General features: G+C 38.4%; 1 protein-coding gene across 2 annotated transcripts in view; it reads left to right on the top strand.

Moving 5' to 3' along the window:
- LOC115209394 (steroidogenic acute regulatory protein-like) overlaps window positions 1-26,467 on the top strand; it is an 80,347-nt gene that overhangs the window by 2,009 nt on the left and 51,871 nt on the right. The window contains exon 1 of one of the 2 annotated variants that reach the window (XM_029777785.2): window positions 9,627-9,940. The exons of the other annotated variant lie outside the window; for it this stretch is intronic. The gene's annotated coding sequence lies outside the window, so the exon portion shown is untranslated. Of the gene's footprint in view, window positions 1-9,626; window positions 9,941-26,467 lie in introns of those variants that run through there. 2 annotated transcript variants of the gene reach the window in all.

Here is a 26,467-nt window from a genome sequence, read left to right as displayed (position 1 = left end):
GATAACAAAAGGGTAGTGACGTTGAGCCTGTAACTATATTGAGTACTGAGATTATCGTCATCATCATCCGACACAAATTGTAATGAATGGATTATCCAATAAGAATAGTCTATATTCAACTATTAATATAGATATTACGAATCAACAAGGAACCCATCATGCAGTGAATCAATCGATCTGTTAGAATAGCAGCCAAAACCGTTTCAGGTAACATCTTACTCTCTTAAATGAGGGATACGATATTTTCTATGAAAATGTAGGCAAGATACTAAATTCCCGAAAATAAGATTGGATGGTCATGGTCGGAAGGGTTTTGTTCAAGTACAGCTATCCTGGGATAAACGAGATGATCAACAAATCAAAGCAGGTACTACAGTTTATAAGTTGCCCAAAGTCATCTCTAGATGTCGTTAAATGTAACCTCAACAAATAATAACCTCATCCAAATCACATAAACTAACAATTTGCTGGATATGTTGCTCATAGTGAAATTCCACAGTTAATTATACCTATAACCAGGTTCAGGCATGGCTTTGTGGTTAAGAAGTTCATTTAGCTACTTTGTGGTTTGATTATACTGCAGTGCACTCTGGCCAAGCTTCTTCCGTTATGATCTCTGGCTGACCAATGATATGAATTAGATTGGGGAAATATATGGAAGCTCATTGTTTTAGATAGATTGGTGGATAGCTAGCTACGTCGATCTGTCATTGTTTTTGTATTCTTTTTTTCCATTTGATTGGATGGAACTTTAGAGCCCTTCCTGTTGAGAAGAAGGGAGACAAAGGTATCCTCAATAAATGGCCTAAATGCTTGCAACAGAGTAGACTTTACTAAGGTGCAAAGTGGTGATGGTGTTAAAAAGACCATTAACCAAAAGGTGTGGAATACATACATACATCATCATCATCGCTTAATGTCGGTTTTCCATGCTGGTATGGGTTGGACGGTTTGACTGAGGACTGGCAAGCCAGGAGGCTGCACCAGGATCCAATCTGATCTGGCAAGGTTTCTGCAGTTGGATGCCCTTCCTAACGCCAACCATTCTGAGAGTGTAGTGGGTGCTTTTTACGTGCCACCAGCACAAGAGCCAGTCAGACGGTACTGGCATCGACCATGCTTGAATGGTGCTTTTTATGTACCAGTCAGGCAATACTGGCATCGGCCATGACAATGATTTCACTTGACTCAACAGGTCTTCTCAAGCACAGCATATTGCCTGATGATTGAAGGGTACTCTTAAATGGGTTGGTTATGCAACACTGGCAGAGGCCACAGTTACGATCCCACTTCGCTTGCCGGGTCTTTTCAAGCACAGCATATCTCCAAAGGTCTCAGTCGTTTGTCATTGCTTCTGTGTAGCCCAACGTTTGAAGGTCGTGCTTCACTACCTCATCCCATGTCTTCCTCTTCCACAGGTTCTCTCTACTTTAGCGTATTTACACTTCTTCACACGGCTGTCCTCATCCATGCATAACACATGACCATACTAGCACAGTTATCTCACTTGCACACCACAACTGATGCTTCTTATGTCCATCTTTTCACTCAGGGCGCTTACACTCTGTTGTGTATGCACACTGACATTACACATCCAGCGGAGCATACTAGCTTCATTTCTTTCAAGCCTACGCATGTCCTCAGCAGTCACAGACCATGTTTCACTGCTGTGTAGCATGGCTGTTCATACACATGCGTCATACAGTCTACCTTTCTCTCTGAGTGAGAGGCCCTTTGTTACCAGCAGCGGTAGGAGGTCTCTGAACTTTGCCCAGGCTATTCTTATTCTAGCAGCTACACTCTCAGAGCATCCACTCCCGCTACTGACTTGGTCACCTAGGTAACAGAAGCTATCAACTACTTCTAGTTTTTCTCCCTGGCATGTGATGGAAGCTGTTTTCTGCACATTTTCAGTGTTTAGTGCCACTGTGCATCTGCCACACACAAAAACTATCTTCCCCATTAACCTTCCTCTGATATTGCTGCACTTCTTATGTGTCAATAGCTTACACTGGGTACATCTTACAGAGTTTCTACCTACACCTTTGCTACAGATCAAGCAGGACCATCTACCTGAAGGTATTTGTGATTTGTCTGCCTTTCTATTTACTAAGACTTTGGTTTTTGCTAGATTGACTCTAAGGCCCTTTGATTCTAGACATTGCTTCTACACCTGAAACTTCTCTACTTCTGTTAGTAACTCCACTATTAGGGCAAGGTCAACAGCATACAGTAGCTCCCAGGGGCATCCTGTCTTGAATTTGTCAGTTATTGTCTGGAGGACTGTAATGAATAAGAGGGGTCTGAGGAATGATCCTTGGTGGACACCCTACTCCTACCTGGAATTCTTCACTATACTCATTGCTAACCCTCACCTTACTGACAGCATTCCTGTACACCGTTTGTACAGCTCTCACTAACCTCTCATTTGTCCCTAGTTTCCTCATTGACCACAAGATAAGGAATCAGGGGATACTGTCAAAGGCTTTCTCCATGTCAACAAAAGCCAGGACATATTTGCCAGACGTATTTGCAGGATCCAATAGAATCAAGATATTTTAATAATAAGGACATCAAGGTAGAGTCCAAGACAGCATAACTGTGTATCAATAGTATAGATGGACACTCATGTATATACAGTCTTATCCTTTCACTTGTATAGAGTCTGGTGCAGCCCCTCAGCTTACCAGCCCTGGTCAAACCATCCAACCTATGCCAGCATGGACAATGGACAATAAATGTTGATGATACATTCAGATGGACAGACCAAATATACCACTATACATTATTTGTATGGCTCAAACAATCCACTTGTCTACTCCTAACTTACTTAGAGACCACCAGATAACAGAGCAAGTGAAGTCTTAAGTATAACTTAATTAATAAAATGAGTATCTTGAAAGTGATGCTCCAGAATAAAAGGTAAAAGATTGTTTATGCATGAAATATAATGTCTGTGAAACTAAAATATCAAAAGACCATGTGGTTGGTTATAAGTTCCAACATGAGTGCTGCTGTCAGAGAGAGAATATTGTGTTTTGAGCAAAGCACTAACTTTGCTTGCTCCAGTTTCCTTGACTGTTAGAAAGAGCAGCAGAATCTCACTCAAATAATACCCTACTAGAATGCCACATTGGATAACAGAGTCCATAGTAAGCATGCTGGGAAAGAAAAGAAATGACTAGATGCAGGTGAGGTGTTTTGATTATATGTCTACTCATGCAGGGCCAATTTGGAACTAAACAATAACTTGAAAGATTTTAAGTGGTTATACAGGACAACGTTTGTTGGTCCAGTACTGTGGTGGAAGACACTTGCCTATGGTACTGTGCAGTAGGAAAGGCAGCCAGCTGTAAAATCAACTTCATCCTACCCATAGATGCAAAACACTATATTATTTTCATTTATTGGACAGTAGCCATACTGGGACATTGTTATCCTTTGCATGTGTGTGTGGGGTTAGTTGGTGGGTGTGGGGTTTGAGAGGCTTGCTCATTATATCAAACCCAGAATTTAATTGTGTAAGGGTCAATGAAAGACAAGTCAGTCTTGGAGTAAAGAGATATAAATTAGATTGAACTAAAAGTTACCAATATATACATACACTACATGTGTGTGTGTATACATATATATCAAAATGTGACCGCGTGTGTACCGTTAGCGATTTTTTTTCCTCTGTCTTCCCTTCTCTGGATCTTTCCTTCTATGTTTCCAACGAAGAGCTCCACTCGAAACGTTAAACCCTCCTTCTTCCCTTCCTTCCTGAGCATCCAATAATACTATATTTGTTCCACGTCCTCGCGTTGTTGTGTTTTTTGTGCTTTCTTGTTTGGATTAACTATATATATATATATGCTAGCTGACGTACCTGGTAATTCCTGGGAAAGTGGGGCTTATCCTTTGGTTCCGTTCTCATAATTGTTTCGCTAGTCCAATAGCAACAGTATAAAGCCCTTAAAATGGTTTTTGTGCATTTATTGAGAATACTGAACTGTCTTAAACAGGATCTTGTTTTTAAGAATTCCCAATAAGTTATGAATACCCAAATTGTGAAGTCAGTTACATAATAACATGAAATTAATTACCCGAAAGTAAGAATTCAAATAAAGTAGTCCCAAAAAGGGCTTTAATATGTTCCCAGAGTATATAGAACTTAGGAGGAAATACTAATAAGGTATGTATACTAAAATCGTGAAGCATGTTACGTAATAACAAGCTAATTAGATATGAGATAATAACAATTCAAAGTAAATAACTCTGAAAAAAGCTTTTGTGTATTTGCAGAGGATATTACCTTCAGCAGCACTAGTGTTGGTATATTCCTGAATAAGTCACTAACCGAAATAAGTGGATCTATTGTTTAGGAAAATGCTATTTACTTGTTTAAGTGTTGTACTGGATACATTGCGAAAATAACTCAAATAGTTCAAATACTAAGAAATAAGCACACTCAATTTGATTTATATGAAATAATTTACAAACATGAATGGGTTATTTCCCTTAGCTATATATAAGGATCCCTTTCAGGAGTGAATGGATTATTTCCCTTAGATGTTTGAAAATAATATATTAGTTATATGTAGTAGCTATAAGAATCCCTTCCAGGAGCCCTATTATCAATTTTTTCAACAATCTAAGTATGTCACTAGTTTTCCATGCATGAGTTCTACTCATGTGTCAAGTTTCATCAAAATCAATAAAACGATGTAGTAGGAGTTAGATAACAATGCCACAAACATACATTCACAGATTTCCACATATGTAGTATGTATATGCTAGCATGGGTTGGACGGTATATATATATCGCCGAGGTCAACTTTGCTTTTCATCCTTTTCGGGGTCGATAAATAAAGTACCTGTTTTGCACTGGGGGCGATGTTATCGACTTAATCCCTTTGTCTGTCCTTGTTTGTCCCCTCTATGTTTAGCCCCTTGTGGGTAGTAAAGAAAAAAGTATATATATATATAAAAGGGGACAAAAACGCAATAGAGGACATTAAAACATTTGGGCAGATAGACGATACAAAGATGGACAAGAGAAACAACAATTAGAAGGACAGGCAAAAAAAAGCAGGTTGTTCATGGCTTTCTTTCCTCAGTCAAGTTCCAGAAGTCACGATCATTTTGGGCAGTTACACTTGAGAGGGTTCGATCTGGTTTCCCCCCAAAAAGTCTAAACTAAGAGCATTGTAAGAAAGCTAGTGACTGTGTACAGCAACAAAGACAAAAAAAAAACAGTGAACAGTACACAATTACGAATACAAACAACAAGAAATAACAACCGGTGTCTTTCAACTGAGAATGAATCAAGTTGAGCTGGCGTGTATGAAGTGAAAGCCTAAAGGCAGGAACATAGGAGATGGACACAAGAGGTGTTGATGGTCGGCAGTCAGGCCAAGAAAGATCATGGCTGGCCGGACACCCATCACGTGGAAGGAGGAGAGATGGGTAGGGGGCAGTGGGATTGAAGGATTAGAAAAAAATCAGAGACAAAGAGAAAGGTACAGGGGAGATAAATGAGTGGGAAATAGTGGAAGTTAAAGAAAGAGAAGGCCAAGAAATGTGAGATGGGGGAGGGGAAGAAAAAGGAAGAAAAATGAGAGGGGGAATAAAAGATAGAGTAAGAGTCGTACAAAATTTAGATACATAAGGTGAACACAAGGGTGTATGTATGCCGCTATATATATAAATGAGATCATCATGATCATCATTTAATGTCCGTTTTCCATGCTGGCATGGGTTGGATGGTTTGACTGAAAACTGGTAAGCTGGGGAGCTGCACCAGGTTCCAGTCTAATTTGGCATGGTTTCTCTGACTGGATGCCCTTCCTAATGCCAACCTCGCCAAGAGTGTAATGAGTGTTTTTTTATGTGCCACCAGCATGGGTGCCAGTTATGTAACCAGTATTGGCCAGAACTATGATCTTTCTAGGCTTGACAGGTCTTCTCCAGCACAGTGTATCGCCAAAGGTCTCAGTCACTTGTCACTGCTTCCATGAGGATCAACATTCAAACGGTGCTTTTTACAGTTCTCAATCTTTCTTGGCGACAAAACCTGTAAAGCAGTGACTGTATGGCAGTCTTCTTACCATCACCTTGGAAACCTGAGAAAGAACATGTTATGCAGGACACAGTTGGAAAGGCAAAGATGAAATATCCAGTGGTTTCCTTCTCAGGAAAATCTACACATGGATGTACAGCAGTGGCTGTGTGGTAAGTAGCTTGCTAACCAACCACATGGTTCCGGGTTCAGTCCCACTGCGTGGCACCTTGGGCAAGTGTCTTCTGCTATAGCCCCGGGCCGACCAATGCCTTGTGAGTGGATTTGGTAGACGGAAACTGAAAGAAGCCTGTCGTATATATGTATATATATATATGTGTGTGTGCGTGTATGTTTGTCCCCCTAGCATTGCTTGACAACCGATGCTGGTGTGTTTATGTCCCCGTTACTTAGCGGTTCGGCAAAAGAGACCGATAGAATAAGTACTGGGCTTACAAAAGAATAAGTCCCAGGGTCGAGTTGCTCAATTAAAGGCGGTGATCCAGCATGGCCGCAGTCAAATGACTGAAACAAGTAAAAGAGTAAAAGAGTATCAGCAGACTAAGAAGAACATATATATTGATCAACTTTGTGGAAGACACTAGAAGCTCAGGACATCTGGCGTGGTAGAGTTGCATTGGTCAGGGCAAGTCACCCAACTGATGTGTCTAGGTCCAGTATAATTTCATTATATACAAGGGGGTGCTGAAAGGTTCCTGGCTTTGTGTAAAAGAAAAAAAACTGGAGGATCAGTTAATTATGATTTTACTTAACATTACCTTCTCAGATTCACACACTTATTGAAGCAGTCCTTCAGTTTTTTTAAGCCCTGTAAAAAGACTCAGAAAGTTGAGCCTCCAACCAGGCCTTTCACGATACCCTTAAAGCCAGAAAATTTTCAGCGCCCTCTCATAAGTCTTCACCTTTTTTAATCATGTGTGTGTTGTAGCCATGCAATTTGTTACAGTTCCATCTATTCACGATATTTATCACATGGACATGTAATGCAAACAGATGCTGTATTACAGAATTTTTACAAACACTACAGACATGATGAGTAGATCATTAATTGCTGATTAGTGCCATTATTGATTTTGAGACTTCAACTTGGAATGTGATCCATATTCCTTATTCTTGGATAATTAGTGGCAATATAAATGAATAGGATAATCTAGATTCATATGTCTCCTTGGTAATTCCTCTGTAGCAATCCATAATACTTTTGTATAAAATTCATTATATTATCTGGTAATCCAAATATAGTTCATAATGCAAAATCAAATTATATTTTAAATTATATTTGAAGTTGTGAAATTATAAACTGGTCAAAGTATTTCTTTTATAGTACCGCATCGACTGGCCTCCGTGCTGTGGTCACGTAACAAACACCATCCGACCGTAGCCGTTCGCCAGCCTCGTCTGGCACCTGTGTTGGTGGCACATAAGAAAACACCATATCCGAGCGTGGCCGTCTGCCAGCCTCGTCTGGCACCTGTGTCAGTGGCACATAAAAAGCACCATCCGAGTGTGGCCGTCTGCCAGCCTCGTCTGGCACCTGTGTCGGTGGCACATAAAAAACACCATCCGAGCGTGGCCGTCTGCCAGCCTCGACTGGCACCTGTGTCGGTGGCACATAAAATCACCCACTACACTCTCGGAGTGGTTGGCGTTAGGAAGGGCATCCAGCTGTAGAAACACTGCCAGATCTGACTGGCCTGGTGCAGCCTTCGGGCTTGCCAGGCCCCAGTTGAACCGTCCAACCCATGCTAGCATGGAAAGCGGACGTTAAACAATGATGATGAATTGGAAGATGCCAATTAAAATTTTAAATTTTTTAATTTAATGCCATTATAACTGCCCATTTGTTATAGATTAGATGTACCCTGGTTCTAATTCCAAGATTATCTATTCAATCTTTATTTAATGTCTAATTTATAATTTATGTCTTGTAAATTTACTTACAGTCAAATAATTCTATTCAGTTTATCTATCTGTTTGTAAGTATCACCCTATATTTTAATATCATAAAGAAAGGAAGAATATATATATATATATATATCTTTATATATAAAAGTCAAGTTGTGTGTCTGTCTCGTACAAGTTAGATTCCTAACTACTCCCACATTTTGCGGTGCAGTTTAACCAAAACCGGGTATCTTATAGTCGTGATTCATATCGAGCCCTTCTGGGTATTAGCGCGCGTCTACGATGAGTCTACGATTTAAAAAAAAATTTAACATAATTTTTTCCATTTTAATGCATTTTTTCGCTATTATATAAGGGAAGTAACTCTCTAAAAACGTCTACGATGAGTCAACGATTTAAAAAAAAATTTACCATATTTTTTTTTCTATTTTTAATGCATTTTTTGCTAATTTTTGGCTATAACTCTCTAAAAATGCTTATATAGTTATTTCCCTTACAAACCCGAGCAACGCCGGGCGATACTGCTAGTATATATATATATATATAATATATATATATATATATATATATATACACATACACACACAATAGACTTCTTTCAGCTTCATTCTACCAAATCCACTCACAAGACTTTGGTCGACCATCCATGAGATGAATTCAGTGAACAGACAGGATTGCAAGAATAATATATAAATATTTATGACTACAATACACACACACGTATATGTACAATTAAAGACGGTGAGGACCCAGACGCATCATCATCAATATTTCTGTTCGCTGATAACATAATGTCCTATCCTGCCATGCTAGATATCCGCCGATATCCTGATCAAAAACAAATGGGCGTAACTTCGGTATAGGTACCGGAAGTACCGGATACATTTCAAGAAAGTGTTTTTTTTTTAAATATATATATGGGGGGTTAGAGGTGGGAGAAAAAAGTTTCTGTTATCTTCAGAAATGTAAACAAAGCCACTTACGGTACCTATACCGAAGGATCGTCAACAAATGTATGTACAGTGAACGAACTCAATTCTATGGTGGTACAAAGGTAATGTCAACATCTTGGGTGACTTAAACGTAGATACAATCAGAATCTAATGCAAAGCTTCCTGTTTAATGCGTCTAATGAGTTAATAATTAACAGTGAGTGTGTTCATTTGAATAATTTCTTGTTTTAATGCCTTTGAAGACATTAAGTTTAAAGCAGGCGTGGCTGTGTGATTATGGGTTCAGCCCCACGGTATGGTACCTTAGGCAAGTGTCTTCTATTAATAACCTCATTATGTTCGTTAAACATGAACTGTTGCTTTAGATTCTGATAGTAACTATATTTAAGTCACCCTAGATGTTGACATTACCCTTGTACCATCATGGGACTGAGTTCGCTTACTGCATATACATTGTTTCTATAAATAAAAAAACAAATATATTATGTATTGCATAACACAAAAATATATTTTATCAATTGTCTATCCGCTATGAAGCATTTCGTTTTATTTATTTCCTAGCTTTCACATCCTGTTTGCGGTGAAATTTTTTTATAATGTAATCCAATCACCCTTTTTACCGCTCACATGCTTGTGAGTATGTGTAACTTATCTATATGGAGCTTGAACATTCCTCATTAAATTTGTTTGTTAGTGGTGACCCTTGAATCTATCACATGTTGCGCAAGATAGTGTGTGAAGTTTTTATCTCCCACCGCTATTATCTAATTCTCCATCAACACGCATACACAACTTATAATATATCGAATGTGTTGCTTTTACCCTGAGAGGTGTACTGTATATAATTTGTTCAGATATTTAATCCTGGACTTAATAATGGCTAAAAATCTATCGAAGTTACTCAGTAATGACTATTTATAGTTTGTTATGAATCGTTTGGTTTATTTGTTCGTAAATTTCTTCTGATGCTGGCAAAGATATTTTACCAGTTGTTATGTTGCATACACATTAACTTAACACAGTAAGTTTGGATTTGAGTTTCTGTTTATTTTTTCTGTGTGTTTTCGACTTATATTAGGTTTTTCATTCGTACATCATATTTAGTTTTACGTTGCACGACTTAGTCAAGTGCGTGGACCAGATTTTGACATCTAACTTACGAACCAGCAACCAGGAGAAAAAGTAGCAGCAACTAAAACAAAAGAATATACAAACTGCTTCAAGGCTTCAAGTCATTGACATAAAATTACTGCAGTGTCTGACATGAGATACAATAAGTTATATATATATATATATATATATATATATATATATAGGATCTTTTCGGTTTGAACGGCAGTTTTTTAAAATAATTTCCACGTAACTAAACACTTTTAAACTTCGTATACTAGTAGAATGTGTTTATAAAACATCTTTTTCTCTTGGCTTTATTGAGAAAATTCTATAGTTTGTAAGATATTTGTTGTTTTTTTCTTTCTTCAATTTCTACCAACCAATGACGTCTATTGAAGGTGAAAACATTCTGTGCCGTATGAATATGTTCCTCGTTTAAGAAACAGAATGGGTTTATTTACATTTCTGAAGAAAAAAGATACCCTTCCCCCCACCCTAACCAACCCTAACACATTGAGATGCAATAGATCGATACTAGGGTCATAATTATGGGTGACAGTTTCATATAACACCGCTAGAAAAACTGCCTTTCAAACCGAAAAGATCCTATATATATATATATATATATATATATATATAATATATATATATATATATATATATATATATATATATAGGATCTTTTCGGTTTGAACGGCAGTTTTTTAAAATAATTTCCACGTAACTAAACACTTTTAAACTTCGTATACTAGTAGAATGTGTTTATAAAACATCTTTTTCTCTTGGCTTTATTGAGAAAATTCTATAGTTTGTAAGATATTTGTTGTTTTTTTCTTTCTTCAATTTCTACCAACCAATGACGTCTATTGAAGGTGAAAACATTCTGTGCCGTATGAATATGTTCCTCGTTTAAGAAACAGAATGGGTTTATTTACATTTCTGAAGAAAAAAGATACCCTTCCCCCCACCCTAACCAACCCTAACACATTGAGATGCAATAGATCGATACTAGGGTCATAATTATGGGTGACAGTTTCATATAACACCGCTAGAAAAACTGCCTTTCAAACCGAAAAGATCCTATATATATATATATATATATATGTATGTGTATATATATGTATGTATATATATATATGTGTGTGTGTGTATGTGTATATATATGTATGTATATATATATGTATATATATATATATATGTGTGTGTGTGTCTGTATATATATGTATGTATGTATATATGTATTGTAGTATTTTGTGACACCCAATATTCTATGCGTGTATGAATATACAGATACAATACCAATATTCCGCTGAACTTTTTAATAATTCCTTCTGGAAACTATCTTTAACATTTTCTTGAGAATGTATATTGATGTTGGAATCTTTTGTACCCAATATTTTCATGAACTTGTTAAACTTTTTTATGTTCTTAACATGTTCTTGTTACCAAAGACTGTATATATGTATTGTAGCATTTTGTGACAACCAAACTTTTACATGTTTCTTTTGACAATCTTTTTCTAAAGAGTGAAACCGGTAAAGTAAATAAACATCTTTTTAAAATTGCATTTTCAAACCTTCTTTCGTATATAATTCCACTCGTGCGGTACCTTACAACTCCACTTTGTTATATGTATGTGCCAGTGGCACGTTAAAAGCACCAACCGATCGTGGCCGATGCCAGACCCTCCTGGCACCTGTGCAGGTGGCACGTAAAAAGCACCCACTACACTCGCGGAGTGGTTGGCGTTAGGAAGGGCATCCAGCTGTAGAAACATTGCCAGATAAGACTGGAGCCTGGTGCAGCCCCTGGCTTCCCAGACCCTGGTCGAACCGTCCAACCCGTGCTAGCGCGGAAAACGGACGTTAAACGATGATGATGATGATGTGTGTATGTATATGTTTGTGTGTCTGTCCCTGCAACATCGCTTGACAACCGATGCTGGTGCGTTTACGTCCCCGACACTTCGCTGTTCGGCAAGAAAGACCGATAGAATAAGTACTAGGCTTACAAAGAATGAGTCCTGGGGTCGGTGTCTCGACTAAAGGCGATGCTCCAGCATGGCCGCAGTCAAATGACTGAAACAATAAAAGATAAAGTTTATTTTGCTATAATCTCTTTAAAGAGAATTAACAAATTTATTTCAATATTAAGACTATGAAAGAAACTACAACACGCGAGTATCTTCCTTTATTGAGAGAGAAAAAAAATTGAAGTTGAAGTGACCTGGTCGGGGTTTGAAATCAGGCTGTAAAGGGAGATAACCAGTATCATAACTTGTCCGATACTCAACCGATTCTACTACCTACCTATCATTGAATGAAAGGTTCCTAGGAATCGAACATACTTTCTCTGTGTGTGTGTGTATTTATATTCGGTGTTCTTTCGCATTTTTATTACAAAGGGAAATTGAAGTGACGTGGAAAATTATCGTAAGCAATCTGCATTAAGCATCAATGAAATGAAAGTGAACTGTGAATCGTCACTTACTGTATTCCTTTTACTTGTTTTAGTCTTTGGATTGCGGTCATGCCGAGGTACTGCCCCCGAAGGGTTTAGTCGAACAAATCGACCCCAGTACTTGTTTTTTTAATTAAAAAAAAAAATTATTACTTATTCTATCCACCTCCTTTTTACGAACCGCTAGGCTACGGGGACGTAAGCAATCCAACACCGGTTGTCTAGAGGTAGTGGGAGACAAACACAGAGACCGATATATACATACATTATATTCAGGGTCTTCAAAAAGTCTCTCCACAGTGAATTTTTTTCATCCTGTGCATCACCATGGCGCTACTTCAAGAGTTTTTCGGTGAACGGATTATTTCCAAGGAACTTTGGCCACCAAGATCACCTGATTTAACACCGCCAGACTTTTTTTTTCTTGGGGAACAAGTAAAGGACCAGTGTACAAGAATCGCCCGAAAACCATTAAATACTTATGCTGGGAGACTTTGTGAACACCCTATACACACACACACACACACACACACACACACACACAAAAGGCTTCTTTCAGTTTCTTCTTCTAAATCCAATCACAAGGTTTAGGTTGGCCCAAGTCTGTTACACTTGGCCATGGAGAGACACTACATTGTTTGGAAACAGGTGGAGGTTGGTAACAGGAAGAGCATTCAGCTGTAGAAAATCTGCCTCTTAGAAATTTCATGTTTCTTTTTGTTTTGCTTTTTTTTGTTTGTTAATTCCTCCTAACTACCATAAATTAAATGTTGATTTAAAGTTATGCACAAGTCATTAAATTTAGCAGCAATATTTTTTAATGAATATCTCAGTTTGTTATATTCATGCCATTCCAGTGACATAAATATAAATCCACCGATGTACAGTTTGATTTCCTTGGCAGTCAAATTATCTGCTGACTGGCTTTCACTTATGCTAACCAATGGCATCATTATCTGTACCAATCAACTGTCACAATAATCTGTTTATCAACCTAGACTTAGTGGTACCCATAGATGTTTCTATGTCATCACCTTGCAGACCAATCAATAACTTAGACTGGATGTTGCATTAGCAAGTATTACTAAGTCATTTAAATCAAGGAAGTGGCTGGCAGTTGGCTGCAACAAAAATAGAGCTGTTCTCTAGTGGCTAGGTTGCTGATTGTCTCATAACAGCCATAGTAGACCACCTATCGTGCACCAAATTACATACAGATTTTTACCAGGTAACCTATATCAGATGTAACAGAACAAACATGGGTTCAGCATATTTACTTTAATTTCCCACCAATAACTTCACAATCATGCTTCCAGCTGACCAAGCTAAATCAAGGACTACTACAAACTCACTGGACTGCATTTTAACAACAGCTCATATTACTTCTGATATCTGTTGCAACAACAGGAACCAACAGACCTCTTACAGGAAGTGTACATCATCTTCATCATAGGTCTGTTTTCCATCTGGCATAGGTTGGACTGTTTGACCAGTGCTGGGAAGCTGGAGAGCTGCACCAGGCTCCAGTCTGATTAGGCATGGTTTCTATGACTGAATGCCCTTCCTAACGCCAACCACTTTACAGAGTGTAGTGGGTGCTTTTATGTGGCACTAGCACCAATGCTTTTTATGTGGCACTGTTACAGGACACTTGCAGGCCAATCCTCTTCACCAGAGAGAGTGGCCTGAATACTTCTGCAGTGGAGTACAGGTCTTCTTGAGTACAGCAAAGCACCAGGTATCTCAGTTCTTTGTCATCTCATCTGAAGGGTTCAATGTCCTGAGGTTATCCTTCAGTACTTCATCCTATGTGTTCCTGGGTTTCCCTCTTCTATGTGTTCCGTCTACCTTTGCCCGGTGTGCTAACGATTCTGCCAGCTCTCTGCCTTATTGAAAGAAGCAATAATAGTGCAATGTGAGAGACAGAAAGAGAGTGATGGATGATTGTAGAAATACTGTTAGGAGAATGTGATTGATATCAGTAATAGGTTGCCTGGAAGAGAAGTATAGGCTGGTAGTATAGAAGGGTGTTAGTGTTGGCTTGAGAGCAAAAGAGAGTATGACTGGCTCATTGAGAGCAAAAGGGAGTGATGGCAGGCAACACAAGAAGGTAACTGAGGAAGTGAATCATATGCTAACTTTAGTTATTGCTAGGTACCTTACAACTCCACTTTGTTATATATATGTGTATTTAAGGCCTTCAATTCTAGGTTTTGCTTCCGTCTCTGGAGTTTCTTCTCTAAGTCTTCTACAGATTCTGCGAAAAGAACTATGATATCAGTATATAGGAATCCCTATGGACAATCAGATTTAAACTCCTCTGTTATGGCTTGAGTGACTATAATAAACAGGAAGGTGTTGAATACTGAGCTTTACTGGATTCTGCCTTCATGCTAAAGTCATTGCTGAACTTATTGCTAACTCTCAACATGCTGATTACCCCTCGGTACATGGCTTGTGTGGCCCTCACAAACTATTTGTCTATCCCTCACTTCCATAGCGACCACAAGAACACACAGTGAGGGTCCTAGTCAAAAGTCTTTTCAGGGGCTTACTCTTCGCCAGATACTTCCACAGCAGTTGCTTCTCTAAGAAGATGGCATCAATAGTTCCTCTTCCTAGCACAAAGCCAAACTATCTTGTGCCTGCTAATCCTGTTCCTAGTTAATTTTGTAATGACTTTTTTCTGTAATTATCATAACCTGGTCTAATAGTTTGGTGTCTCCATGCTTTTCCTTCTTTCATGTATCTTCTTTACCCTTGTAGCAGTTTAAGATGATGGTGATAGGATGTGATACCTTTTGATTGAATGTCAAAGTGACTGGCCTGTAACACCTGTTTCACCATATATTTTAAGCATCTCAGTAACTATCTTCAATGCACCAGCTGTTTTCCCTATCTTTATATCTTTAATTGCTCTGTCTAATATACTGCTGTCAGTTTTGATGGTTGGTTCCACTGTTGGATCTTTTCAGAATAGATACTCTCTCTCTCTCTCTCTCTCTCTTTCTTCAACATTCTTTCATACAAGCACTTCTATACTTCACTGTTTTGGTGTCAACAAGAGAAAGTGTATCATTCTTATTCCCTATGTCCTTCTGCACAGTGACATCTCAACCGTCTGAAACACCATATACTTCGGAAAAGCCATTATACTGTTGCCTCTGACATGCCTATTGAAATTGGTAGCTGTGATAATGAAGTCAGCATCATCTGTTATCTCGGTAAACTGCAGAATGGCTAGATGAAAGTGGTCCTTCTATTCATTGATCAGCCGTTAATGTAATGTTTATGAAGTAACTATTGCTGTTGCTATGTCTATGACTAACCTAAGCTTGGTTATTCTGTTGCATATTCTGGCTACTTCAGTTACCATATCTATTCATTTCTTACAATATACTAACTCCGGCCCCTGCATCACTTTTTCCCACTGAAAATAATTTGCACCTCTTTGATGAAATATTGAAGGCTGATTTCAAAATACTGAACCTTATGAAGGAAATGAGAGGGGACCAAGATATGTGGTGCATTGCTGTACTCAAGAAGAACTGCCCACCACAGCAGTATTGAGATCCTAAGACCAAGGTGCAATGTAAAAAGCATTGGTGTGGGTGCTGGTGCATTGTAAAAAGCACTAGTACTAGTGCCACTCAAAAAGCACTGGTGAAGGTGCCATGTAAAAAGCACCCAGTATACTCTGTAGAGTGGTTGCTGTTAGGAAGGGCATCCAGCTGTAGGAATCAAGCCAAAACAGATTCTGGAACCTGGTGCAGCCCCTGGCCTTGCCAATTCCTCTCAAGCCATCAAACCCATGCCAGCATGGAAAACAGACGTTAAATGTTGATGATGATGATGGTGTACCTTGCTCTTGTGGAATCTGTTTGAGGGCTCCTTTTCATCTTGTCTCTTGTACATAACAAACATCCACTCATCTATACTTCAGCATTTCTACAAGCTCTCTAGGTATATCTCTCATCTTGTTGCATTTGGGATAGCAGCAGAGAGGCAATTCCGATGGTGCTAGGGTAAACTTTGTATGTGTCCTTTGTATTTGAAATAAAGAAAACTTGTCTAATTTGGAAACAGGTTAGAGTTGGCAACAAGAAGAGTACCAGGCCATAGAAAATGGGTTGCAATAAGCTTTGTGTGACTTTGCAGGCATGGAAAAGTAGATAGTAAAATGATGGAGAAGATATATAATAAAATATATATGTGTGTGTGTGTTTGTGTATTAATGAGAGGAGTAATGAAGAGATGCAGAGAAATCACTGTCAATAATATTCTTGCTTAAAATATATATGTATATATATATGTATATATATATATATATATATATATATATATATATGTATATATATATGTATATATATGTGTGTGTATATATATATATATATATATAAATACATAATATAAATTAGAGAAAAAAACCCACTATTATGCAATTCAAACAATGATAGACATAAACCAAATCATAAATAAAAGATAAAATATATTTTTATAAAATATATAACTAGATCACAAAAAGTATAAAAATGAATAATCTATTACTATTATTATTATCGTTATATATATATATAACTATATATATATATATATATGTGGAGGTGCAATGGCCCAGTGTTAGGGCAGCGGACTCGCGGTTTCAATTCCCAGACCGGGCGTTGTGTGTGTTTATTGAACGAAAACACCTAAAAGCTCCACGATGCTCCAGCAGGGGGTGGTGATCCCTGCTGTACTCTTTCACCACTCTTTCTCCCACTTTCTTCTGTTGGCCTGCTCGCTTAGCCAGCGGAGTGGCGTCGTTCGAAGGCTAAAACAATGCGAACGTGTATTCTATTTAATCTCTATGTCATTCACCTCTTTGTGCTTACTTATTACATTCTCTTTTCCTTTGTATATATTATCTCTGTGTAATATTTTCTTGAGGTCAAAATTGAAACCTCATATCATATACTAGCACTATGACCCGGCAATGCATTCAATTGGCATATCAAGTTTCGGGCATTTTGATTGGATTTTGGATAGAAAATTCACAAAAAAGTCACTTCTATTGATTTTTTAATGGCTTTGCGGGGTGACTGGGGAAATGTAAAGATGTGCACGACCACCCTTGGACGATTTTGAATGACCATAGAAAGTGCAAGCCCTCTAACTGAAAAATTGTATAAAGGACACACACAGACATTTTGCCGTTTATATATATAGAGAGATATATGATTGTGCTGAAAACTTTCTAACTTTGGATAAAAGAAAATACGGGAGGATCAGTTAATTATGATTCTCTTTTCAGATTCACACACTTATTTCAGCAGTTCTTCAACTTTTCCAAGCCTTGTAAATGAACTGGGGAGGCCATTCAATATACCCTTAAAGCCAGGAACTTTTCAGCCTCCCCCCACCTGAACAATTTATAGTGATGAGTAAAGCTTGTTACAGTTAAATTGATACATGAACCAGGTCAAAAGTGTAGATAAAACTATAAAAGCATTTCAATTATTTTTATCTCATGTTTCCTGTTTGGCTGCACCTGTAGAAATTTTAAAGTGTAATGTAAATTTCAGAACTTGGTGTATTCATATAAATTTCAATAGTTTATGACAAAAATGAATTTCAAGACAATGATTACTTTACAAAACTACCCCAATATGCCAAGTATGAATCAATTGGAACAAAAATTGAAGAAATTGAAAAGTGGCTGCCAAACAGAAAAATCCTTTATCTCTTCTTGTCATATTTATAGACATCTGTTGTTTTAGATCAGGAGTCACCAAACTTTTTTCATAGTGGGCCAGATATAACTAAAAGAATGCCAAGTGCGGGCCGGATAAATATTTTGTTCAATTCAAACCAATATAGAATACACTGAATGTACACAAAAAAATAAAGATAGTCATCCTATTTATTTATCAATACATAAAATATACAAAATAAAAAAAAAACAATAAACATATTTTAATAATACCAAAATATTACAAAGTTAGAATTTTTAGAAACGGTGCGCACAGCTGGATTGCATAAAAAGTAAGCAGCACAAAAGTTAATGAGATTTGTGAAACTAGCGTTTTGCTTCCAAAATATCATCAACATTTGTTTTAAAATTGCTGCAGCCAACTATACGAATTGCTTTCAAATGTTCATCAGTGAGCCTTGTTCGAGGTATTGACTTCACACACTTCACTTTTGAAAAAGTTTGCTCACGAACATAAGTTGTTCCAAACATTGATGCTATACCTGAGGCAAATTTTTTCAATTTTGAAAACTCATCAGCAGGCAAGTAGCGATAAAATTCAATGAGTTTTCCTTCTCTGTGCTTCTCTTTCAACAAGGTATTAGCTTGCAAGTCAATAAGCTCCAGTTGTAGTTCAGTTGGCATGTTATCAAGATTACAGCCAAAGGGATTCTCAAACAAAAGAATTTCGTTCTCAATTCTGTCAAGATCTGAAAATCTTTGAGAAAAATGCTTATTTAAATCCCGATTAATTTTTTCTGAAAGTCGAGGCTAACATGTTCCACATTTTCCGTGCAAAACTCTTGAAAACACTGAAAATGAAAGAAGTTTCCTCCTTCAAGTTGTGCTTCAAACAATGATAGCTTTTTCCGAAATGCTGTAATAATTCTGTAGAGATCACAGACAAGGTTATTCTTTCCTTGCAGTTTTAAATTCAATTCATTCATATGAGAAGTGATGACAACTTTGATAATCATGAAGGATCTGACAGCAGTGGATCAGCTCTATTCTTTTCGGTGAGAAAAAGATCAGAGCTTATAAAAACGAAACAGGACTTTACCGCAACTGAGCCATCTCACTTTTGTGTAGTAAGGCAAATCAGAGAAATTAGAATCCATTTCTTCAAGGAAAGCCTGGAACTGTCGGTGATTAAGCCCATGATTCCGAATAAAGTTCACCACAGTTGTAACCAGTTTTAGTACGCAAGAAACATCTAAGTGTTTTCCACAGAGTGCTTGCTGATGTATAATGCTGTGTATAAACAGAGCTTTCGGAAGTTGAAGCTCCTCCAACTTGGTCTGGATCTGCCCTACCAAACCCTTCCTCACTCCTGCCATGCTTTTTCCTCCATTGACTGTAACACACCAAAGCTGATTCCACTGAAGGTTATAGTTTTGCAAAGTTTCCTGCACCTCTATGGAAATATCTTCTCCAGTTATTGTTCCATGTATACTGCAAACAGATGCCATTTCTTCTATAATCTCAAAGTTGCAATTAACACTACGAATGAATACAAGAAGTTGTGACATACTAGAGAGATCAGTAGACTCATCCAAGAGAATGCCATAAAAATTTCTTAGCTTTCTCATGTATCTGTAAATGTATACTCTCTCTCCGCACAACTGAACTTGTTGAAAGGCTGATGGAATGGAATGGAAGCACTCTGTCGGTTACGATGATGAGGGTTCCGGTTGATCCGAATCAACGGAACAGCCTGCTCGTGAAATGTAAGTGTAAGTGGCTGAGCACTCCACAGACACGTGCACCCTTAACGTAGTTCTCTGGGATATTTAGCGTGACACAGAGAGTGACAAGGCCGGCCCCTTGAAATACAGGTACAACAGAAACAGGAAGTAAGAGTGAGAGAAAGTTGTGGTGAAAGAGTACAGCAGGGATCACTACCATCCCCTGCCGGAGCCTCGTGGGGCTTTTAGGTGTTTTCGCTCAATAAACACTCACAACACCCGGTCTGGGAATCAAAACCACGATCCTGTGACCGCGAGTCCGCTGCCCTAACCACTGGGCCATTGCGCCTCCACTGAAAGGCTGATACAACCAAACATGTTAGCTTTTTCAGGACACAAGTCATTTGCTGCTTCTATCATACACTCTTTTATAAAGTTTCCATCAGTAAATGGTTTTTCTCACTCTGTGCCAACTTATTCCCTATTTTGTAACTTACACAAATGATAGATTCATTTTCACCAATTTTTTTTGTAAAGAAATTCCTTTGAGATTCCAAACTACGTTTCATAGATTCAAATTTCTCGGATCGCAACTTTTCCAGAATAGTTAGAATGTGTTGAGAGATGTTTTGCTTCGTAGTGACGACTAATATTGTATTCTTTGATAACAGCAACACTTTCATCGCATATCAGGCAACTGGTCGTTTGTTTACACAAAGAAGTACTTTTCTTCCCATTCTTTATTGAAAATGCGACATTCATCATCAATCGTTCTCTTCTTAGTAGCCATAACGATGGGCGAAGAAAAAAACAAAAGCAGCCTTAGGCCTTGGCATCAGATATTCTTGTTTTAATTGTAATCACTAATAACTGACTAGCCCAAGGCACGTGTGATGTACTGCAGTAATTATTATGGTGCGTGAAATACACAGTGCATGACATGACTGAGTCAGTATACATACGACATATGTAATCTAAGAAATGTATGAAGCAGTATAAAAGCAAGTTTATTTTTTTCAGCATAGGCGCAGGAGTGGCTGCGTGGTAAGTAGCTTGCTAACCAACCACATGGTTCCAGGTTCAGTCCCACTGCGTGGCATCTTGGGCAAGTGTCTTCTGCTATAGCCCCGGGCCGACCAATGCCTTGTGAGTGGATTTGGTAGACGGAAACTGAAAGAAGCCTGTCGTAGATATGTATATATATATGTATGTGTGTGTTTGTGTGTCTGTGTTTGTCCCCCTCGCATTGCTTGACAACCGATGCTGGTGTGTTTACGTCCCCGTCACTTAGCGGTTCGGCAAAAGAGACCGATAGAATAAGTACTGGGCTTACAAAGAATAAGTCCCGGGGTCAATTTGCTCGACTAAAGGCGGTGCTCCAGCATGGCCGCAGTCAAATGACTGAAACAAGTAAAAGAGTATACGACGGTAGGCCGGACAAATTGACATCATGGGCCAGAACCGACCCGTGGGCTGTAGTTTGGTGACCCATGTTTTAGATTATAAGAAATGTAAAATATACAAGGGGTGCTGAAAAGTTCCAGGCTTTAAAGGTATCACAAAAGCCCTGGTTGGTGTTTTACAGGGATTAGAAAACCTGAAGCTGAAGGACTCTTTTTTTTTTACTCTTTTTACTTGTTTCAGTCATTTGACTGTGGCCATGCTGGAGCACCGCCTTTAGTTGAGCAAATCGACCCCAGGACTTATTCTTTGTAAGCCCAGTACTTATTCTATCGGTCTCTTTTGCCGAACTAAGTTAGGGGAACGTAAACACACCAGCATCGATTGTCAAGCGATGTTGGGGTACTATCACAGACACACAAATGCACACACACACACATACATACATACATACATACATACATATATATATATATATATATATATACATATATACGATGGTCTTCTATTGTTTCTGTCGACCAAATCCACTCACAAGGCTTTGGTCGCCCTGAGGCTATAGTAGAAGACACTTGCCCAATATGCCATCCAGTGGGACTGAACCCAGAACCATGTGGTTGGTAAGCAAGCTATTTACCACACAGCCACTCCTGCGCCTATAAGTGTGTGAATTTGAGAGGGGAATTTCTTTCTTTCTTTTACTTGTTTCAGTCATTTGACTGCGGCCATGCTGGAGCACCACCTTTAATCGAGCAACTCGACCTCGGGACTTATTCTTTGTAAGCCCAGTACTTATTCTATCGGGCTCTTTTGTCGAACCGCTAAGTTACGGGGACATAAACACACCAGCATCGGTTGTCAAGCAATGCTAGGGGGGCAAACGCAGAAACACAAACATACACGCACACACACACACACATATATATATATATATACGCAGTGGGAATGAACCCGGAACCATGTGGTTGGTAAGCAAGCTATTTACCACACAGCCACTCCTGCGCCTATAAGTGTGTGAATTTGAGAGGGGAATGTGTAGAATAAAATCATAATTAACTGATCCGCCTGTATTTTCTTTTACTTAAAGGTAGGAACTTTTCAGCACGCCCTCAAAGTTTTAACATAATATTTCTAATAATGAAGCAAAAACAAAAACAAAAGTTAGAAAGGAAATAGGGCCACAAAATGTCAGTTGTGCCATCACTGTTCTTTTGTCAAGTTTTGAGGATGTGATTTGTTGAGGCTCTTTGTTATTTATCAGTTTAAAGGTGCAGCAGATTTAGTTTTGTTTAGTTAAAAAGAGAGCTTTTGGTTTCTAGTGAACGAAGGAAGAAAATAACCTTTTATTTATACAGCAAGTTAGTCCAAATGAGGAAGATCAATGTCTGTGACCTTGGCAAGCCATAGTGAGACTGATGTAGTCAGTATTCAAGTAAACATTTTTAGGTCAGCATGTTTTCACTTAGTCATAACAGTAGTAGAGAATGCTGTGTGTGTGTGATGCTTTTTTTGTTGTTGTTGTTGTTGTTATAGTGTTAGTAGACATGAAACCTATCATTTGTTTGCATGTGAAAGTAAGAGCGATAACTAGATGTGATTTTATATATGAGCAACCTTAGTAAATGGACACACACACACACATATATATATATATATAATATTTTATATAAAATTAATTAAGGGTAGAAATTGATATTAGTCAATTAAAACCAGTGGTCTAGCATATTTAAAAGAGTCCGAAGATTAAAATATTTTTATATACCAATTAAGGACTGAACACGAAAAGTGGACAGTCAACATGCTAGATATAGACGTCAAATCACCATTCTCCACAAAGAGTATGTTCTCAAATAAAACTCAGCACAAAACCAAAGCATTAAACAAGACAAATGAAAATATACGAAATAAAATAATTACCCATGTATATATATATATATGTGGAGGGTTGACAACATCCTGTAAAATATAGGGAGAAAGAGAGGTCCTGATTATCACAGTGATTTAGTTTTTGTTTATAGGTAAAATTAAGAGCATGTCCTATGTGCTTCTGTTTTTTTTTTTAGTTTTTTTTTTATTATTCTATTAATATTTTGTATTACAAAGTGAATTGGCATGAATGGAGTTTCTACTCTTTGAAGGTACAAACATGATGTAATACAGGTTGTGCTAATTTACCTCTGCAGAATGTTGCATGTAGTACAAGCATAAGCTGTTGATGATTGCTTTAATGCCATGTTAATTTGCTTCATTCAGCTTACATTAATTAGCTGTTACTCTAAATGTTAAATTTTCTGCTCAAACTGTTTTTTTGCTACGCTGATATCTTTTGAATAGAAATATTTGAAATATCTGTTTCTGAACTGCCTTTCCCAGGATTTGAACTGGGATTGAAAGATGTATTTCTTATTTCTTTATTGCCCACAAGGGGCTAAACATAGAGGGGACAAGCAAGGACAGACAAAGGGATTAAGTCGATTACATTGACCCCCCCTCCCCCCAGTGCGTAACTGGTACTTAATTTATCGACCCCGAAAGGATGAAAGGCAAAGTTGACCATGGCGGAATTTGAACTCAGAATGTAATGGCAGACGAAATACCGCTAAGCATTTTGCCCGGCGTTCTAATAATTCTGCCAGCTCACCCCCTTTACATTGAAAGATGTATTTCTATATGGGAGAAATTAAAGTATTTGTTCTTACGATGGACTTATCCAAAAATAAATTGCTCAAGCCATAACAGAAGAATTCAAATCTGGGAGCTCCTCTATATTGATGACCTTGTTCTTGTACCTGAATAAGCTACATGACCTTGAGAAGAAATTTCAGATGTGGAATCTTAGGGGCCTTAGAGTTAATTTAGGAAAAACCAAAGTTCTAGTGAGTAGGAAAACAGACAAATCACAAGTCTTTTTAGGGAGATGGATCTGCTGGATATGTAAGAAGAAACTCCATATGTTGTACCCAGTGAAAGCTTTCCCTCTCTCTCTTTCGGAGAGGCACTGAGCACTATACGCACACATACACACACGGCAGTTACTTCCGTCTACCGAATACAATTACAAAGCTTCGGTCGACTTGGGGCTATAGTGGAAGACACCTGCCCAAAGTGCCACGCAGTGGGACTGAACCCGAAACAATGTAGCTAGGAAGCAAGCTCCCTAACCACACAGCCATGCCCACGCCGTAAGAGGTGCAGCGGTATCACAGGAAGTTTAACAGAGAAAATAGTCTTTGTGTGTGTCAATTGTGCTATAAGTAATGAAAATGCACACACAATAGACTTCCTCAAATGCTCAGAGAAATAGTAGATAGCTTCTGTTATCTAGGTAACAAAGTTAACAGTAGAGGAAGAAGTGCTGAAAGCGTAGTTGCTAGAATAAGAACAGGTTGGGTGAAGTTCATAGAGCTTTTACCTTTATTGGTAACTAAGGGTCTCTCCCTCAGAGTGAAAGGCAAATCGTATGATGCCTGTATATGTACAGCTAAGCTCCATGGCTGTGAAACATGGGCTATGACTACAGAGGACTTACAAAGGTTTGAAAGAAATGAAGCTAGTATGCTCTGCCGGATGGGTAATGTCAGTGTGCACACACGACAGAGTGTAAATGATTTAAGAGGAAAACCAGGCATAAGAGGCATTATATTTTGTGTGCAAGAGAGAACACTGACTGCACTTGTTTGGTCATGTGATGTGCATGGTTGAGGACAGCTGTGTAAAGAAATGCTGAGCTCTAATTGTAGAGGAAAAACCTGTGGAAGGGGTAGACCCAGGAAGATGTGGGACGAAGTGATGAGAAAGGATCTTGAGATGCTGTGCCTCACTGAGGAAATGATAAGGGACCAGGAGATTTGTGGTGGTTTGCCGTACTTGATAAGACACATGAAGCTAAGTAAAATCACAGTCATCCATACATACAGGCTTGCTCTTTACAGGTGTCGATGCCACATTAAATGCACACGGGCCTGTGCTGTGTAAAGGCACATAGAAAACACCCAGCACACTCTCGGAGTGGTTGGTATTAGGAATGGCTTCCAGCTGTAGAAACCATGCCACAACAGACAATTGGAGTCTGGACGGCTCCCTGGCTGGTCAGCTCTTGTCAAACCACCCAACCCATGCTAGCATGGAAAATGGACATTAAATGATAAAAGAATCATTGTTTGCATTTGCTTTTCTTCTGCACTTTCATTCACTCTTTTATACTTTTTCTCTGTGAACTTCCAGTTCTCCACAGACTGATATACAGACAGTCACATGGCCAGTAGAATAATCCAGTCTTTCACTTACAGCTACACAGAACAGCCATCTAGACCAGTGGTTTTCAACCAGGGTTCCGCCAGTACAGTCCAGGGGTTCCGCAAGAAGTTACAAAACTGCTAAAATCGGCAATAATTTTAAATTCTCCTGTGCAGATATGTGTGCATAAGACAATTAAGTTATTGCACAGGGGTTCCTCGAGCCAGTGGAATGTTTCCTTGGGGTTCCGCTCCAGCAAAAAGGTTGAAAAGCACTGATCTAGACTATCATTACAGCTATGCTGTTCACTTATCAACAATAACTTGATATCTCAATGTTACAATTTATTTTGAATTATATCATGTTACCAAACATCTATCAGATGTTGTTACACATCGTTGATCACAAGACATTTTTGAAATGTTTTAGCCTTCAAACGATGCCACCCTGCTGGCTAGGTGAGCAGGCCAATATTCTCCACTTGGTCAAAGGAGGACTGGAGCAATATGAAATGAAGTGTTTTGCTCAAGTACACAACCCGTTTCCCAGTCAGGGAATTGAACCCCAATCTAGCGATCTTGAGTGCAACAGCCTAACCACTGGGCCATGCATCTTCACATTTGGAAATATGTAGCTAGTCCAAAATAAACTAGCTTTGATAATTTTCATGAACATCTAAAACATGAACAGGTGCACAATTTATTGTTACAAGCCATCATCACAGCTTAAAATACTATTAAAATCCATCGCTGCTTATGCTTTACACACCAGTGTATTAGCAGTTTTACAAGCCATGCAGCTTTCAGTTAAACCATCCATTGTCCACTGATAGTTTGCAGTTTCTACAAAGCTGCAATGATACTATACCATGGGACTGAACCTGAAACCATATGATTACAATGTGAGCGTCTAAATCACACAGTCA

Source organism: Octopus sinensis, linkage group LG3, assembly GCF_006345805.1.
Source record: "Octopus sinensis linkage group LG3, ASM634580v1, whole genome shotgun sequence".
In the NCBI taxonomy this organism is placed as follows: domain Eukaryota; kingdom Metazoa; phylum Mollusca; class Cephalopoda; order Octopoda; family Octopodidae; genus Octopus; species Octopus sinensis.
Note: the sequence above shows the minus strand (reverse complement) of the source record. Positions and strands in the feature narration are given on the sequence as shown.